The sequence below is a fragment of the Nipponia nippon genome, unplaced genomic scaffold (assembly GCF_047370975.1).
Source record: "Nipponia nippon isolate SJK-2023a ecotype South Korea unplaced genomic scaffold, ASM4737097v1 scaffold_20, whole genome shotgun sequence".
NCBI classification, from domain to species: domain Eukaryota; kingdom Metazoa; phylum Chordata; class Aves; order Pelecaniformes; family Threskiornithidae; genus Nipponia; species Nipponia nippon.
The window spans coordinates 320,289-340,365 of record NW_028262337.1 but is presented as its reverse complement, the minus strand read 5'-3'; the positions used below and the strand labels follow the sequence as shown (position 1 = coordinate 340,365).

Genomic DNA, 20,077 nt, shown 5'->3' with positions numbered 1-20,077 from the left:
ATATTCCCTGGGTACTTCAGGATGTTGGCATGTGAGGTAATGGCTTTTTCAGACAGCTGCTCTTCCTTCTCCTGCCCCTCTTGCTAATGCCAACCTGTTTACCTCATCTCTGTTTACTTTTACCTGTAGGAGTCTTGAAAAACTCTGCAGAGTTGGGCAGTTCGGGGATAGAGCCAAGGAAACACTTGAATATCCTCTCCAATTCAAGCGTGGGAGATAAACACATAAAGACGCTCTCCATGTGCAGCTTTGGGGTATAACTTGGTTCAGGCCACTGAGTGCTCTGTAGGAGAACTTTGTAAAGTCTTCTGTATCCCACAGAACCATTATCAGTTTTGAGATAATGACTCAACAGAGCATTTCAGAACAGAGCTGTGTTTTAACTCTGTTCTCAAATCCATCTGTATTCAACAAAGAAACTAAATATCTGCTCAAATTAAAACTTGTTTATCCAATTTGCTGAATCAATCCTTTACAGGCGGCCTGCTTTTTTTTCACTTCCTACTTCATTGTAGCTGTGATCCTGGCATCTCAACAGCAGGAAAGTATGGCTGTGCCCTAGTATTACAAACAATGGAATTTGAGACAAAAACATTCTGCAGAGAAATTCTAAGTTACAGTATCCTTTTAATAGTTAAATTAGACCTGCAGTGGCAATACTACCCTGCAGATATGCATAGTCAGACATAGATATATAGACAGATATCCAGAGAAAGGGCATTCATGCTGTTTTTACTTAAAAGGACACATACATTTTTTTTTTTTTGCTTTACAGGAATTCCCACAGACTTCTAGACGCGACATTGATGAGAGCATGCTGTCTCTTGCCTAAACAATTTAAATTGATTTTGTTAAGAAAAGGAATCTTAGAATAACATCTGCTGTAAAAGACAATATCTCTCTTTCTTATTCTGACATAATAAGTGCTGACAGAAAAGAGCATAGAAGTATATCTTCTCTGAGACGTCTCCAAGTCTCTGACAGCTGCATTCAGTGCTGTGTTTGGGCTGTAATTTTCAAAGGAGTGCAAGGACGTAGGTACTCAAATTCTGTGTGAGTTGGGACCTTTGTTCTTTAGGTGCATTTGAAGATTAGACTTACTGTTTTCTGCAAGAAATGCTCTTTGCTGCATGGTAATCGTTACCAGACATACAAGGAACATTTTTACTCAGGCCAGGAGCACTCCAAACTATAGTGCAGCAAATATAGAATGACATGCACGTGATAGCCTTGCTAATAAAGTTTATGAAATCCATGCTGGTTTACTCAGACAAGACAATCAACAATTTAATGGAAATAAGCTTTATGGTGGGTGGTGCCATGGCCATGGAAAGAGAGGTATCATTCCCAGGTGGGCTATACGAAATGGAGGGAAAGATGTCCAAGGCTACTTCTGCTCCTTAGGCAGGAGCACCACTGTTTATTGTAGCAGCAAGGGTACTGGAAGAAGGTCAAGGAGGAGGAGATTATATCTCTCTCTCTATCTCCACTGATATATTATCAACCCACTGAAATGATATTCTCAAATTTTATAAGCTTTGAAGGCTAAACCAAGCAAACTGGCTGTATCTCAAACTAGTGAAACATCCAGTACATCAGGAATAAATAAATGTGCTCCCAGCAAAGAAATGCCTAACAACATAAAACATTAATTCTCTGCTGATTGTGATATAGTCTTCAAGAATCTTGCCAAGTGTGGCACCAAAATAGTGGTGGATGACTTCAATACCAAAGTAGAAAAGGAAGATGTAGAAAACAGTGAGAGGGATCTAATGTTTATCATGCATCAATTAACAATGACATGAGATTGTCACAGTTAAGGACACAGTTGAATAGCACAGAAAGTTTCTTAATAAAAATGTTCTCAGGGATATCCATTTATCTACAGAGGTGGTTCCTAGTAATCAGATTGCATATTTTGTCTCAAGACACAAGCCAAAGATTGGAAGCATAAGAGCCGATCACAGAGTGATAGCACAAAAGCAATCAGAAAATTCAGTAGACAAGTAACAGATATAACACAACATCCTGGAGATATCTGAAAGACAGGTTGGAATAGGCAGCAATTAAAAACAGGCTTCAGGATATTTCATGACAGATTGAACCAAAGAAGATAATTTAGGAGAATTCCAGGTGTAAGGAACAAGAGATCATTGAACAGCTCATGGGAATGTAACTGGAGACAGACATGCAACAGTGAGAACATAACTTCCAAGATAGTCTCATGCTAAGTGTGATAAGGACAAAAAAAAAAAAAACCAAGCCACAAAAACCTGAAGGACTGTAGGACTGTGCATTGGTGGACCAAATGGAGCAAGAGGAAAATGCATATAATGTGGGAGTATTTTATGAGAGCTACAACACATGGAGACAAGATCAACTGTGAGTGTGATAAAGAACAGAACGCAAGGCAGTTATGGACAGAGGCAGGGAGGGAGCTCTTTAATGACTTCTTTAGTATAGACATGTTACAGATAGCTGAACTGTTTGTAAAAGATAAACTTATAAGAGATTTTAATAGACAGTTTGAACTCTCAGCAACAACAAAGAACAAAATGTTGGGCATTTTAGAACTGAATTATGGAAACCAGAGAGATGATGGAAAGGATTTTGCAGGATGGTGGGATAAGATAGCTTAAAGACTACGCAAACTGACTTTGTTGGACTGAAAACAGTATTTCTCCAGCATTTTTTAAAAAAGTATTGAAATACACAGTATTTCACAAAACAAGATCACAAATCTTCCTGCTCATTACAGTTTATAAATTCCCATTTGTGACATTTTATATACCCATCCCTTACACAGAAGACATAGCAGATGAATAGCAGTGGTGGTTTCTGGAAAATAAGAGTAGGAGTAGACAGAAAGATTGACTCCTTCATGTCTTCCTAAGGTGTCCTGGGAGTCATGGCACAATTATAAGATTTGCTGGAGGGACTGAAATTAGATGATCCCCACCAGTCCTTCTGATGTACTAATAATTTTGGAGCCTACAGAAGAAAGAAAATATGATACAAAGGATAATTGGAGACTTCAAGGAAGTAGAAAGAAAAATGGGACTTGAGATAAATACAGACAAAACCAGCTATTGGCTTTAATCTGACAAGAGGATTTTAGACAAGCTTCTCCAGCAGCTGATAACTGTAAATACCAAAACTTGGGTAGCTGAAGTACCTCAGAGCATTGACAATCAGAATATCAGTGAGAACACTGTTACTAATGCCAATCTGAGGAGGTAAATGGAGTAGGAATGTGTGTTCCTTTATTTTAAAATCAGAAGACCAGAGTTTAGGATACACCAGACCATTTTAATGTATTTTGTTTTATGTAGAAGTGATAGTTTGTCACTTTCTAAAAAGACAAAGAAAGAAACTAAATAACTTCAGAAATAAAATACTACTCAAGGATGTGTGGGTAAGATTTAATTAGGAATGATGGGGGGGGGTCAATAAAGAACATGAATAGTGATTTAATTCCCATAGCTTCAGTGGGCAAAGTGTGTGGTTAGAATGACACAAGACAGACCAAGAAGCGTAAGGCCTTCCATGGCTGCTTGAGGCTGGTCAATCAAAATGAAGTGGAAACAGTAAGTTGAAACGATGTTCTTAATATGCATGACCAGCAATGCAAAAACTGTGCCCTAACAGAAGGAGTTCCGGGCAAACTGAGGAGCCATGAGTCATTACGATCTCTAAAACCATGAAGGCGGGGAAAGAAGCAAGTACATGGGAATGGAATGGACCACCAGCAGAGACTTGTGCTTTGCAGGCGTAGCCACATGCAATAAGAGACAGCCGTATAACAGACAAGTACACTGCGATTATGGTCTGCCAAATGGTGAGCAAACCAAGTTGTAAGCCATATCACCATTTACATTGTTCCTGAGTTTACTCATCTGGATCTCAAAATAAACAAAAGATGAACCTCATATTTTAAGAGGTACTACTTCAGCTTGAACAGAAGTTTGAACATATTCCCTGAGTCCAAAAAGATGTGGGGAATGTCCAGCTGCCGCTGGTGCTAGTGCCTCTGAGGTGAAAGTGGGCTGGGATGTAGGTGCTTATAATGCACACTGTACTGCTGGGCTGGCCACACACAATATTGAAAGTAATAACAAAAACTGAGATGTAGATTACTGCTCATTTGTAATATGCTGCAGAAGATGCGCAAGGAGCCAATCTGCTCAGAATAATCAAGCAGGCTGTGGATTTCAAGACAGATTTCATTGCCATTATGAAAGAAAAATCCTTCCCGTTTATTTTCTGGAGACTCTATCTTTTTGCCTAAGTATTTGAAAATGCACCTACTGCTGCCCTGAAATACACAGCGGTGAATAATAATGCTCCTGGATATTGCATTTAACACATTATCCCTGGAGCCAAATGATACCTGTGTAGCAATTTGAACTATTACAGAAGCAGTTACATTGTAGTTGTCCTAATACAACAAGGCCACATGCCTGAAATCAGGACAAATAGGGGCTTTTTCCCTCGAAGGTCATGTCTTAAGTTTTGGATGTTCATGCTCAAGGCTGTTTCCCAATGTACCTAAAGCAGGTGTGTGTCAGCTGTCCTTGTCCACTCCAAGGCAGCTATCCACTGGCGAGCCTCAAACTCTTTATTCTGTGTGATTTCATGGAACCATGAAGAAAGCATCCCATTTGGGCTTAGAAATCGAGAGAAGTGTATTTCCCTCCTCTAAGTGATTTTATAACAGAATTATTTTTAACTAGCAGTTTTCTTCTATCTACAATTGAAAACAGAAATGAAAGATACACTAATGCCTTCTGGGAAGAGTCGGTGGCACAGAGAAGAGGAATTATTTTACAAATATCTTCCAGATTTGAAGACAGAGTACAGCAAATGTGACCATACAAGATGATCTGAATTTGAAGCTAAATCTATATTTTAAGAATACAAAAACAACTCAGGGTGAGTCACTGGCGAGGCAAAAGTAACCACAAAGTTTGTGCACAGTCTATACAGTGAGCTTGACATGGTTTCCAAAACCTTTAATTTCTGTTGGTTTAGGGGAACTAAACACATCCTTTAAACAAAATGCTGTGTTTTTGCAAAGTTTATGTTTTGCAAAAATGAAAAAGTTACTGAAGACATTAACTCTTCAGTGCTGTAATCATAACAAATGTGGGAAGGATACATACTACTGAAAAGCTTGCACACATGTCACTCTGGAAATGGGTCTGTGAACTATGGGTGTGGTCTGCAAAGCATTAAGTGAAGAGAAGAAATATTTTTCAGCACAGTTGCTTTTATAGTTCAGAGCTTCTCTTCTGGATGGATTTCAAGATACAGTATGATAGAGGAGATATGATTTTATTCATTTCATAAAAATTAGGTGCCTAGTTTTTGTCAGACAATGCTGAGCTCTGTGTGGCCACAGACTTGTTATCTAGACTGTTATCTTCAATAAATCACTAAAATTTCGCTTTGTGCAACTTTTCTCACCTACCGAGAACACATCGTGCTTACTTTGCTGGTACTTATCAAAATTAATGAATCCATGTTAGTGAAGAAAAATTTCTGGCCTCAGAGTCTAAGCAGCTTAACTAAAGCTCACTGAATTCAACAGGGACCTTTTCCATGACGAGGATTTGAACAAAGCCTTTAGTATTAACAGGAAACCCTGAAGAGAACTGTTGCTATTCTTAAAGACATATTCTATCAGTATCAATGTAATGTCAATGCAGAGATTTTTATTGCCTTCTGTGGAAGCAGACTGGAGAGAAAGCCACAAAAAATATAAAACATTTTCTGAGTTACTCTGTATGACATTAAGAAAACAAAAAACCTATCATAATAGTCTACTAAAAAAATAAAATTACATTTAAGCAGGTTTTGCTTTACCTGTGATATGAACACAAATGACAGCAATAAAAATTAATAAACTGTATCCTAAAAAAATCTGGCAGCCCTAAAACATCAGTGGAAATTCTCACCACATTCTTACCTATTTGCCTGAGCCATGAGTGCCTTATACCCTCTCCTTGCAAGAGGAATGAAAATCTTTCACAGATATTACTTCATAAGTGGAAAGCCTGTATAAATTTTTCTCAACAACTCACCAAGACAGTGTGAACTGGAACTTACGTTTCAACATTTTTATCATGATTATTCAGAGTATATATTATATTTTCAATGCCATAGGTACTTGAAAGTTTAAGTGCATCTCTCTCTTGTGTAGACTGAAAAAGAAATAGTTACCTAAAGTGTCCTACACATTTGGCTCAAGGAAACTGCTTGCACAAGGCAGGTAATTCCTTAAGCAGTGTGTGTGAGAGGGGGAATAGATGTCTTTTCACCCCTTCTGTGAAAGCCAAGTTACTCTGTAGAAAGACTTCAAGTCTCATCAAGGAGGAAAAAGACTGCAGGAGCCTGAATCCTTAATGCAGTAATTGAGGCATTTTCATGGACTAATGGAAACCTGGATTCTGGTCCTGCTTAAAGGGCTATTTATGTGAAGGACTAACTGGATTCAGTGCACACACAGTCCTTGGAGCAGGGGTTAGAATTCTCTTGACAAGTCCTCAACACATTTAAAATGTCATTCTCATCATCTCCCCCTGCTTTAGTAGGAATCTGGACAGTTGTTCATGTTTTGTACTGGCTATCTTAGGCATCTTTTCCAATGAGAACACTGACCTTCCTTGCACTCAGAGCTCAGAGAATCAGTTATGAAAGCGAAATGCTCAAGGGCGAGGCAATGTGTGACTTTGAGGCACCTAAGAAAGAGGCAGATATTGGAAGCCAGGCTTTCCAAAAACTCGTTCAAAGCGTCTTCTAGCCTCAGGTCTGTTTATCTCAGTAGGCATGGGAAAATAGCTCACAGCATCTGGAACAGAGTAATTTCCTGCAAACTAATATTCAAAATTGTAAACCTGCACTCATGTAATGTTACTACATGTATGGCCCTCTTGCTTATAAAGTACTGTGTGTTAAGGATAAGACTGATAGAAAATGACACAGATGCTGTTTAGAGTACGGGAGGAAATATGCTGAAATAAGTCATTATTTGGCTATTATCTATGTAACACAGGGGCCAAAAATGTTGAAAACAGATTATTGGTCCCTGTGTATATTGAGGAAGAAAAGGTTACCCAAGGTTTTCTATGCATTTGGCTCAAGGATGCTACAATATGAGAACATGTGATTTGTTAGGGAAATCCTATGTGACTCTTCTACAGCAGCTAACCAAGTAAACAAGAAGTGAGCTGGAACTTTCTGTCCAAGGACTTTTACTGGAATCATTCGGAAGCTTTTGAATATACTCAGGCTTCCTCGGGAGGTTCCCTCTGTGTTAGATCTGTTTCTGCAGGCATCATCTCTCAAACAAATTCGCTTTGAACAACTTAAGATTTTGGACTTCAGAAAAGGTTTTTCACCCCTTTAGAAGTTCAGGGCCATGTCATCATAGTGATTTCTATATGAGTTGACAGGCTTTTACAAAATAGGCTCTACACTTCTGTCTATTTTTTAAGGAAAGAAATAGCATAAACATCATTAATAAACCTTTGACCATAACAATCTTGCTGATAATCTTCATGCATAATATGAGTATCTTTATAAGGCCACGGTTCATCTTTTTGCATATCTCCACAAGTGGCTTTTCAGACATTCAAGCTGGCATCTGTCTCATTAAATCTAAAATGATTCAAAACTTCCTATCTTATTCTAAGCCTTCATCTATGAAAACCACCAGTGTAATTCTTTTCTTGACTCCTATGAAAAGCATATGAGCGTCACTGAATGCTGAAAGCTCAAGTCTATCATGATCAAATTATGTCTCTCAGGAGAAGTCAATGGTAAAGTGTTCTTAAAAATTCACAAATAGAAGACATAAAGAGTGTTATTATTGCTGAAAAAGTTTTAACTGACCAAAACACCTCAGCTCATTCTTATAAATGATTTTTGGCCCTTATTCTGCACTGACATTTCCAGAGGCACATCAAGATCTGCAGTGTCTGTAACAGAATACGGACATTAAATTATTTTTAAAAATTATTTAAAAATACATTTCCCTTATTCTAATATGAAAGTGGTTGTATTCAGAAGTTGGTGACAGGGGCATTTGGGAGTATTTGCCCTTCTTTTGTTCCCTATCTCTTTCCTCTCACTTGGTTTTCTTGTGTAAGCATTTCCACATTGTTTCAGAGGGAGGATCTCAACTCAGAACTGTTGGTTTGTGCTTGCAGAAACAAATACGAACAGTGGGTACCCATCACCTTTAAAATTCATCTCCTTGTCTTTACAGTGACTATGCCTGTTTGGCTATGCTCAGTGACAAAAACACAACAATATTTTATGCCAAAATTTGGGAACCGATGGGTTTGCAAAGCCCTGTCCATTGTCCTCAAAGTAATCCTCCACCTTTCCACCTTAACCAGCAGAGCCTCATTGCTTTCTATTAGTTTCAAATACAGAAATTGCCTACAAAAATTATTTCTCATGCCATGTACACTGACACTTCTAAATTGAGCGAAGAATAAAAGAACCCCCAAACCTCTTTGAATCTGCGTACTTATACAAGACTTATTTGTAGATAAAGACTGGACACTGTGTATTTAAGTTTTCACGTTGGTTGCCTGCTCTTTAGGCTGTAGTAGTAACCATTCAGGATAAAAGTGAAACATCATTTTGGACACTATGCAACTGTTCAGTAGTTATACTCTGTATCTAGGATATTTCTAAGATGCATGAATCCTATCCTTCTGGGTAGTTTTGCATGAGCCTTCCAAGCAATATTGCCTCTCCTGCCCCTCATTTCATTTGAGCAACTAATAAAATGTAGGCTATTGTAGATGGTTCCCATTCAGAGATGGCGGCAGTGACAGACTGAGACCTTTTGTAATGTATTCTAGTCTACTTGCAAAGAACCTAGTAAGCTTGTATCCCTGGGTACATGGGACCCTAAGAGCTGGAATCTCTTCCACTACTCATAATTCCATGTTTCTTCTAGCTAGCACTCACAGGAGCTCTCTTTGAACTTTCTCAGGTGCTTGTGGTAGGTATTTCTACAGTGACATCTGGTATTTCCAAGCTACTTTCTCTTTCCGTTCATTTCTTTGTTGGCTATACAGACCTTCACAAATATATACCAGAAGAGTCCTCCTAACAAACCTTTGGGGTAGGGAAAACATATCTTAGCCAAAACCACTTTCTGCTGGTTTTTTTGTGTGGTTTTTTGTTGTTTTTTTTTTTTTAACAAAATATCAGCAGACTCACACTTTCCCTGAACAATTTTTGGTTTTAGTTCTGCTATTTTGAAGTGGTGGGAAACCGGATAAATGTTTTAAGGATGCTGGAATACCCCAAGACAGTCCTGTGACTTCACCTGGAAACAAAGAACAAAGTCTTTTATGTCTTCTGCAAACCTGTGAGATTAGTGCTGAAAGATGTGCTTGGTAGAGATTCCAAGCTCTTGTCATCAAAATCATGTCAATAGGGTCACACTCCAAAGAGCACTGGGGAGGCAGAGATTGCTGACAACTAAGGCAGCTCTACACGCTTTCTTTTCTCTAGGTCTGGATCTGCACATCTTGCTTTTCACAAGTCATCAACAACTCAGGTTTTGCTGGATGAATGAGTCATACAAAAATAGTGTAATGGAGGTCCTCTTCTGCTCATGGAATATCACAGATTCTTCATTATCTAAGTAATTTTGGATTATTTTAGATGCTATAGATTCATTCTTCTGAACTGATTAGGCTCAAATAGACTCTGAAGGTCACAAAAAACATAGACTGGAAAGGTAAAGTTTTGTGGAATATATTCCCTTGATAGAGTTAATTGTTGCCTTTCTTTCTGAGTTTTTTAAAACCAAACTGAATACTTTTATAATAATAAAGCAAAAGAATACAGAAAATGTACCAGCCTGGAACTAAAGGAAAGCGAACTTTTATAATTAAAAAGAACATGTGCAATTTAGATAGTGATTGTACACAGACTGGGCAGCAATTAATACTAATATATTAAGATTATTCAGAAGCTGCCCAATGTTATTTCTCTTTTGCCTAAAAAAAAGGATTTCATGCATAAAATCCTTTCTCAGAAAAAGAAAAATGTGTTGATCTTGAAACTTGTAAAAATTATTCAGTGTTGCATTAATTTCAAAAGTAAAATTGCAAAATCACAAACTATGTGTTAATTACATTTGTTTGCAAGAGCAAGCATTAACACACATTTTTAAACATCATTAATTGGCTTTTAGAAATAAAATTATGGGGGAAGAATGAGTCATAGTGGTAAAGTATCAATCTTTCTAATGATAATGTCACTAAAGTCATCCTCTCCGCTCCATTCATCTTTTTCAGGAAAAGCTTTGTGAGGGCACAGGTCATATGGTAGAGACTTCAATTCTTTTCTCACTAATACTGACAGCAAAAGTTTGCATAGACTTGATCTGCTCCTGCATACATCAAAGACAAGGGATTTATACTCACTTTGCCTAGCCAGGTTTCATATTAAACATTCATGCTAATAAATATGGAGCTGTTTTATGTCCCTTAATAAAATTTAACAGTTACGTAGCTTTATCTTTCCAAACTGCTGGAAGCTGCAAATGACTAGCTAAACACAAAGATAACCTTTCCTCTCTAATCTTTAGAGTCCCATGCTTCCCATATTTTTCCAGTACAGAGATTTCCTGTGAAAGTTATTTCTCTGTACAGCACTGCAATTAGAGGAGAAAATTTAAGGCATCTCTGGGAGGATATTTAGTGGGCGGGTTCTGCATCTTGTGGTTTATCTCAAAAGGTAGGAGTAGCATCACATTTGGTCAGTGACTGCTGTAGTATGAAATGAGGGCTGGCTCTCCAGAAATTTCTATGACACATGGGGCCACAGAGGGTATCCCTCTGTAAGAAAGTGCACGAGTAGCCTTTTAACCACCTTCAGAATAATAAAAGCAAAGAGTAACGGGAGGGGGAGGGGAGAACAAAAAGGGAAAAAAAACCATCCAAAACAAGGAGAGAGAGAGAGGCAAAAGTATTTGCAGAGCTGTACCAAGACATTTTTCGATGTTTGAGGTAACATTGTACCCCAAACTTTCTCTTCTTAAATTGAAATGCTTGGTTCTGGGTCAATCTAAGACTGTGCTGAGTAGTTTCTGTTGGAAGCAGACCTTATTATTGTTCTTCCGCTTACCAGCTGTAGGAACCCATCCCACAGGTGAACTGGTACAAATTATCCCCGAAGCCTTTGGTACACTCCCTCTTTCTGGAGCCAGAGCCAGCTGCACTACCAGGACAGATTTCACATCCATGTGCAATAATAACAGCCATCCTGCAGTCTCTCTGGCAACCACTTCTTGCAAAAAAAGCAACGATTTATGCAACCACTGTCATCCGTGGAGCATATAAGCTTGTCTCCTGATTCTGGAGTCTCACTCTGGAGTTGTGGGCACGGAAGCAGTGAGTGCCTGCTTTGTTATCACTGCAGAACAGTGCTGCTCTGTACTCCTAGCTCAAAACAGTATAATCAGCCCTGACTTCCCGAGAGTCACCTTTTCTCACTGCTGCTGAGCTTTGGTTGGCACATACCAGTGGCTACTGTAGCTCCCGCCTCCGACAGATGGGGAAGGTTTGGGGGAAGTTTTTACCACTTGGACGCTAAAGAAAGACCTGTTACTGGCACAGCTTATGTTAAACTGTAGAAGTAGTGGGAACTTCAGGAAGTCCTTCTGTCAGGGCTCTCCTGTGCAGGTTTCTCTGTGGGAGGAATCGGGCCATTCTGGAACAGCTCAACACAAAGAGTTGTGTTCCTCTGAAGTCTGGGAAAGTGGTAGGATTGCACAAGACAGGTCAAGGTTGCTGTCTGTAATAAGGGACAGGGTGAATCATAGTGTGACTGTCATGAGTAAATACAAGTTTCTTCCCAACTTCCTCAGCAACCCTAACTGTTCTGTGTGAAAAGTACATGGCTTCTGCACCTGAATACACCAAAAATGCATGCCCTGGAGCAGGGACCAGAAGTTTGTACTTCGCCCTCCCTGTGTGCTACTGTTTGCACAGTCACCTTCAGTTCTGGTCCAGCCTTTTCTGCCTCTACATCTTCACTTTGTTTTTTTAAGGGATGTCCATGCTTCAAAAGCAGAGTGGACAGTGCCCTCTAGCCTAATGAGGTGGTCAGAGCACCCTGTGGACATGGGAAACATCCTCTGGAGCACCCTTGCCCATTGCACTCAAGCTCTTCCACTTCCCAAACAAGCCTTTAACCACCTCTGTAGTTGGAGGTGATGTTTTCACTGACATATGACGGCATCTGTTGTTTCTCCCATGTGACTTCAGAGAGAGAAAATTCTCTGGTGTTTAAATCCAAGAGCAGGTTTCAGGCCACAAAAGCCAGTTGGGGAGGCCTGAGGACTGTGAGTAGGCAGCACAAGATGTAACACAAAAGATTGATCTTAGTGCCATCAGCTCCAAAGCCAGGAGAGACTCCATCTAAATGTGACTTCACACAGTGTGTATTCTACATCTTAAAGGTCAAGACTTTCAAAGAGTCTTACTTGGCATCAGTCTTGCTAATTACAGGCATGAGAAGGAAGACTACTTGTAAGGCCATGGAACAAGGCATGGTGGAATTGCTGCCTGTTGGTGCATATCAAAAGAGGGAAAACAAAAAAAACCTCAGTTTACAGATCTGTGTAGAAAAGCAAAACTGAGAAAAGAAATGAGACAACAGGAATTTCCTTTTGGCTAGAACAAGTGCCCTATGCTCAGCAGGTTGCTTCCTGTGAGCCTTCTGCCCTGTTCACTAGATGCCTGTATGGATTTGTAATTATATATTTTAGGTTCAGCAAAGAGTGTGTCTGGGCTTTGATTTTTTTGAGTTCTCAATTTTCCTTTAAATGAAGGAGAACTAGCAGCCTAACCAAAGTGTGAGGAACATTAAAATGCTGAATGCTGCAGTGCCCATAACTTATGCATGTTCAGCTCCAGGCTGCATTCCACAGCAGTGCCATGCATAAAACAGGGAAGAGGTACAGGCTGAAGAAGCATTCCGCACTTGGAGACTGCAACAGCCAGCATGCCAAAACCAAACACCTTTACTGGGGCTTCACTGAAGTACCTCTAAAATTGGAATTAGGATCCTAATAAAGGCTTCCTGGATGTATGTTCTCCCGAAAGCCAGATACTCCTCCCAGGCAAGGTAGTTTCCATGTTCCAGTGGGTACCCCAATGACTTGGTTACAGAGGTTTGTGGAGGATGAGCATTGCTCTCATGCTGAGATGTGGGCTCACAAAGAGCAGAGTTCAGATGATCTTTGCAATTAGGGTCACAGCTCTGCTCCCTCAACTGTCACTATGTTGCTTCAGACAATGGAAAAAAGGCAAATTCCTTGTTGTCCTCAGGTTCCTACTGTCAGTCCATCCTGGCTATTGTGAGTGTGCCTGGGTCCTTGGCCATGCCTAAAATACTCCAGTCTAGTGGCTAAGGCACATAGCTGAAGACTGAACTCACCGCCTCTCCCAGACTAAGGACAGCCTAGAGCCCAGGGCTGTGGTTTGACACATGGCAGGAGTGCTCCTTCAACTTTTGCCCTTGGCTGTTTATTCCAGCCCTGCAGCCCTTCAGCCTTCACCCCTGGCTGTTTATTCCTGTTTAGTCCTACCTCCTACCAGCCTTCCAGAGGCTTGATGTTTGTGTTCAGTGTAATTCACAGCAGGGGAACTATTCAGTTAAAAAATACATTGAGGGGAGGTTGATTAAAAAAAAAAAACAAAACACAACAAAACAGGAATTGTTTCCTTGATCTGTCTTACTGTGTGGATGTATGCAAAGATTTATGCTAATGCAATGCAGTAGAGGATCATAGAAGAAGCGACACAATGGATGTTGAAGTTCATACTGCTGGCAGAAAAAGCACCTGCCAAACCCTAATCTAGGCCAATACATGCGGTAACTCAGCCTGTGCCTCATGCATACACAGTATCTGTCTCAAGAGCATGCTTTGCAGCCTCCCTGCTGAGCTCTGCTTCAGAGCAGGGAGCACTGAACAGAGACAAGTGTGAATATGAATCAGTTTTAGCTCAGTGCTGACAAATAGTGTTCTATGACACAGGGATGGTTGTTCTCTGCATCTCAGGTGACCAAGTGGGGAAGGAAATTGCCTAGACTTCCAGCTTGGCAAAGATGGGGAACAAGACAGAGCATGCTCAGTTGCACAGTTTTCAGCACGTATGTACATTTCTGGTGTCTCCAGTGCTGTCCACACATGTTCCAATAAGTGTTTTACAGAAAATAGTTTTATGCCTGAAGAAGCTTACAGGATCGATGCTACAATAAATCATTCCCTGGGTGGGCAGCTCCTTTGGCTTTACTAGGGATGTGCAGTGGCAAATTGAGATTGCTGTCAATCTGCAAACTAGTGAAAGCAAAGGTGCTTGTTACACCAGAAGAGAGGATGTGAGGATGTACGCAGATATGTAATTAAGTGGGTACTAGGTTAGGATTGCACATCATTGGTAGAGATGTTTTTGTGTAAAAGTGAAAACACAACAGAGGACAAAAATAAGTCCACCTTGGTGGAAACTCCTGGAACGGACACAGAATTTGACGCAATATTTAACCTAATGCAAACAATTGCCTGCTTTTAGGAAAACATCTTTCAACCTGACTTTCAAATATGCTGGGATTATCTTCTTTACTAGAGTTAGAACTTCTATTTATGCATAAATGCAGACCTTTCATTAGCCTGTAAGAGAACTGTGGTTAACCAGGGCAACTGAGACACACCAAAAAATAATATTTCTGAAGTCAGGCCCAGAAAGGATAAAGTTGCTTCTAATAAATGGATTTTACCATTGTGTCCTCCAAGGCCACACCTTAAGGTATCTTATTTGCACGTTATTTAATACTATAATATCCCAAGCTCTGATGCACTGTGTTAAGCAGTATTGAAACCTACATCTGAAAAATGACACGGAAAGACTGACAGGAGGAATGCCATGAACCATGTAAATACAGAACTTCATATGCTCCTGAAAAGCGGTTGTTCTGTATCTCCACCTCCTCTCTGGCTGAGCTGTCTTTGTCTCGCTACTTTTATGGTAATGCATAGAAATCTGGTTCCAAGCAGTGGGCGTGCTTACAGCTCAATCCAAGGATAGTATGGTAGAAAGCATATTTCTTTCCCTGGATATGGTTCAGCAGAGGGAGAGGGTGTTGCTGCCTGTAAAATTTGTGCAGGGAGAATTTTGAAAATTCTAGCCACTTATTCAGGATTCACTGAAGCTGGCAGCTCAGCTGAGTTACATGAATTCTGGTCGAATGGCTCCTGTTGATGTAGAGATCAGCTCTGGAGTGCATGTAAAGTTCATAGCAGCTTAGGGTGCTTCAAATTCATCCAACATTCATCAGACATGTTCAGGCCATGGACTGAAGCACAGAAAATCTGAAGCATCAACTTACTAATCTTTATAGTACAGGGGACATTTCTTGTGGGATCTCATAGAAATAGAGAAAGCATGGCAATATCTAGCTGATAAACTGGTGAGCAGAAAGGTACGACTGACGGGAACGGCACTGCATTGAAAACAGAGCCAACACCACAGTGACAAGAATTGCTAAATAGGGAGCACTGTTGAAAGTTGCACAGAGCGAGGCAGTGTTTTAGAATGTGATACACTGATGTTGGCGAGCCAGTGGAGGGCCTTGCAATATTAAGAGTATATGAATGTCTGAGATGTTCTCAGTATCTTTTATTTGCAGATTTCCATGCTTCTCTGGCTATTACAAATCTAAATTAGCTTCTGACTCTCATAAATCCTCTTTTTCATGATGCAATTAGGCCCTTCCACTACTGTGCAGAGTAAGCTTCTTCAATTTCATATCCATAAATCAGACTTAGTTCTAGGACTGGTTCCACCAACCCTTCCACAGTTAGTAAGATTGTTACCATTTGTTGGTGTTTCTTCAGAAATTTCTATTTAGTTTCATTTCTTTCCAAGAACTATGCTGTATCTTATTTCACTGACTTGAAGACTGACCTGTCATGCTACTGTATGGGACTCAGCAATGGGATGCATCCAACACGATGATTAAGCATGTGCTGAACTTTACACTGCCAGTATAATCAACTGTGGGATGGCACAAATGCTTAGATTGGGAAGCAGGCCTGCAACTGTTAATCAGTTTACAGCATGTAGGTTGTTTTAGCAGAGGAACTTCAGCAGTAGGTCCCTTCTCAGGCATTAGTTCACTGCAGCCACTGTAGACATTTGTAACCGAAGTATTAAGACTCATCTGGATGAAGTACGAATGGAAATGCCTAGATGTGGAAGCAACAGAAGACACACTAGAGGAAGAGTGGAAAGAATGAGCATTAATGGACATGATGGACATGAGCAATAGCAGTCAAATCAAAGAACGGTGAAGAGTGTGTTATTCACACCAAGACCACAAGATGAGACCAAAAGTTCAGTCCCCTTGCTCTGATAAAGCCATAGCATAGGCAACTTGTCACCCCCAAAACCATGCTCTGATAACATGGGCTCAGATAACATCATCCCAAGACGAAGACAGACAGTAGCCATAAAGATGGCAAAATGAGGGAATAAACCAATGGGCATAAACTTTTCCAAAGGCTCCTGGAAGATAAGACAAGCAAGGGTCTTAGGCAAAATCATTGCATAACAACTGCTTGATTCATGAAGATATAAAAGACCTGCTCAAAAAAAATTGTTTGTTGTTGCCAGTCAAGACAGACCCAATGTACTTAGGGAGGACTCAACAGTCCTCTGTCCTCCGCGCAAATGACCCTGGTCAGACCACCTGGACTCAAAGACCTTGACATTTGGCAGTGTATGGCAATGAGATTCACCTGCTAGCGTGTCTGTACTGCATGGGAAAAGCTTTACCCTCACTGCTGACCATAAGGGTCTTATTACTAGTAGTGAATCCAACGCTTGACACCACACATTTTTCAGGCATCTGAGGTAGAATTTTTTCCAGTGAAAGGAATGCAAGTGCCTTCAATTTAAATGTTTTTGGCAAGTAGTGTTTTTCTTTCCATTTCTTTTTAAATTCATGGCACTATCTAAGTTAGTGCAGGTCAGTAGATCAAAGTCCTTCATTGCTTCTCCCTGCAAACACAAACATCACAATAGACCATACAGTTTTCCTGCAGACGGGGGAGACCGGGGAATTTTTTGAAGCCCTTTAGCAATATATTGCCAACATGTCACTGGGTTTACAGGCATAGGTCCCTAAGGATGAAGAAAATTCTCTGTATTTGAAAAATATTAATTACAAAGAATGTATTTCTATGGGGTCAGTGCACTCATTTCCAAGAATAGCTCTGCACCAGCTTGACAACACAGGGATGCTTCCACTGCGACCTCATAGGAAAGAGCTGTTGCTTTGTGAGTGCACCAAAACACATGCACTATCCACAGTACTCGAGGTTATTCTTGGCATGAACAGAGGCTACTCCTGCTCTTATCACAGCCAGTGTGAGTTTTGTTATTGGCTTTCCTGAATACATTCAGTCAGACCCAAATTTGCTTTGCTGGTTGTATTATATAAACTTTTTTTTTTAGGAAAACAGGAATAGATAGTCCATAAAAGAATCACTGGCAGGCCTTTGCTGGCAATATTATATATTGACAATCTCTGGTGTTCCTAAGTGTTGGTAGAAGTACTACCTCTCACACTTCTGGTTAAACGGTATGGTTTGTAAAATGTGCACACAACTTCTCAGCAAGGGAAGTTCTTTAATATTCTTTATTGCTGGAGGAAAGTGGGTGCCAAATACAACTGTGAAATGTGAAACAATGCACAAAGGAAAAGTTCCAGAACATCAACACATCCGTTCTTTTTCTCTGCCATAAATAACCAACACACCCTTAAATACAAGACTAAATGGCTCCAGGAAACTCTCATTAATGAAAACATCCTAGCTGGGCTTCTCACTTTCATTTGGAATTTACGTGCCCCAAGAAGATTTTTCTGACCTAGACAGCAGATACAGTGTTCTCTAAGTAATACTAAGCACTGACATAAACTAAGATAAACTAAAACTAGCCTACTGTCCAGAGAGACTTAAACCTTCCTTTCTCACTGTGAAAAATATTAATGTTGAAAGGCACAGCCCTGCTGCTGTTAAAATCAATGACAAAATCCTACAGTGAGTATATAAAGACACAGTGTGCACTCCAGCATCTGTCCTTCCGTTTTCTGGAAACCAGAGATAAGGCAGGAAACAAAATAAATGGCCTGTATATATGTACTACATGCAGATAAGTTTCATTATAAAATATAGCAGCTATGATATTTTACAGGGAAGGTCTCATGATGAGACAGGATGCATAGATAGCATATTTTCTGGGGATCAGAAGTAGTAGGGTAATTAGACCAGTCATTTGTCTAGGGGACGTTTATATTAAAATTAGCATATTTCACTCTATGAAAAAGAGATAACTGATACCAACCATCTGTAGTTTTATCACCTTGAAACTCATACTATACAGATTTGTCTTAAATAGCATCAGATCTAGAAAGCTTCTTAACTTCCAACTGAGTCATTAAAAATTCAGTCTTTAATACAGTATCAAAACTTTAAAATCACTTCAGAAACTACTCCTACCTCTGATTTCTCCTGTCAGCTTCTTCTAATTTCACAATCACATTTTTCCGCTTAAAAAAAAAACAAAAAACCACACCTCTTTCCCCAATTCCTGTACGGAATGTCCGTGAATTAGAGCGATGCTGCCTTGCTAATTAAAAAGAGAAAATAGTAAAAATTACTATTGCTTGATTTCATCATATAGAAAACGAGCCAGAACTTCTGCAATTACTCATGGTACACATGGTACCATGTACATGGTACAGGGCTTCCTGATAAGTGAGATGCCTGTGAGCCTGTACTAAAGGTGAAATAACATGAGCTCCAGAAAAGAATGGTAGTACAATTTCATGTAACATTTTCAGTGCCTTTGAAAGAAAGTTCTTGTGTTGCTTTCATGGATGGAAATCTGCATTTGTGGGTCTGTCATCCATGGCAGAGGCACAAGCTGCATCCTTCTGAGCCTTGGATGCAGACTCTAAGGAGGGCACCAGGCTTCAATTAATGAGGTCTGGAAACAGAGAAAGGCAGAGGCAGTCCTCCCTTGGATGGGTCACGTACAATGAAATGGCCACCTTCTCCCCAAGCCTTCTGGTGTTATGGATATTCCATGTTTCATTGTGATGTGGCTGCTTTTGCATGGAAAGAGGGTAGGGGGGCTTCTGGGCTAGAATGGGAAGAGGGAACTAAATGCAGAAATGGTCTTAGGAAGCTGACATACCAAACCTCTTGGTGCCTGCAGTAAAGTCTAGACCACAGCATTAGCCATCCAGCAGACCTTCCCAGTGGGGAGAGATTTGGGACTGTGAAATGCTGACTGATGTGCTGGAAAGGTAACTGCTTAAACCTACTAGATAGAAGACCCCTAAGAGAACTCTCTTGAAGTCTGTCCATCCTTGGAGTTATGAATGCTTCTATGTGCATCAGGAGAAGACATCATCTTCTGCTTAGGATGCATAGCCCAGGGCTTCTCTCCAAATGCTGTTTAAAAAAACCCGTTTTTTCCCTAGAATGGTGTGTGTATAAGGAGACTCAGTCCTTCCTCTTTAGAAGACGACAAAGGTCAATGGATAGACATCTGTCTCAGGATACAAGGCCTGAAGTCAAGCGCGCTCTTGAGCCAGAAGAGATCTGAACTCATGTTCAGATGCATGACGTAACCACAAGGTTCATGCGTCTCTTGCTGGCCTACTGAAGGCTCATTTCTTTGCACAAGCAAAAACACTGGAAAGGGGAGGAAATCGTGGAAGATTTGTCTACAAAATAGCCTATATTCACTTAGCCTGAGCAGGGAATGTGCAGGATGACAGGAGACTCTGGCTTTAGGGACCTTAAGTCATCTACTTAGTCAAAAGGGGACACAAGTCTGGCTCAGGACCTCCATACAAGTATTTGCAGTTCTTTGTCATATAGGTTCTGAGAAAAACAATCTACAGCAACTTGGAAAACCTCTGTAGGAAAACGTAGGCAGAAAAATGCCAGGAAAACCGAGCAGTT

The 20,077-nt window shown here is 40.2% G+C and overlaps 1 protein-coding gene across 1 annotated transcript in view; it reads left to right on the top strand.

Moving 5' to 3' along the window:
* The window catches only part of LIFR (LIF receptor subunit alpha), an 89,659-nt gene that overhangs the window by 13,753 nt on the left and 55,829 nt on the right, over nucleotides 1-20,077 (top strand). The gene's annotated exons all lie outside the window — the stretch shown is intronic.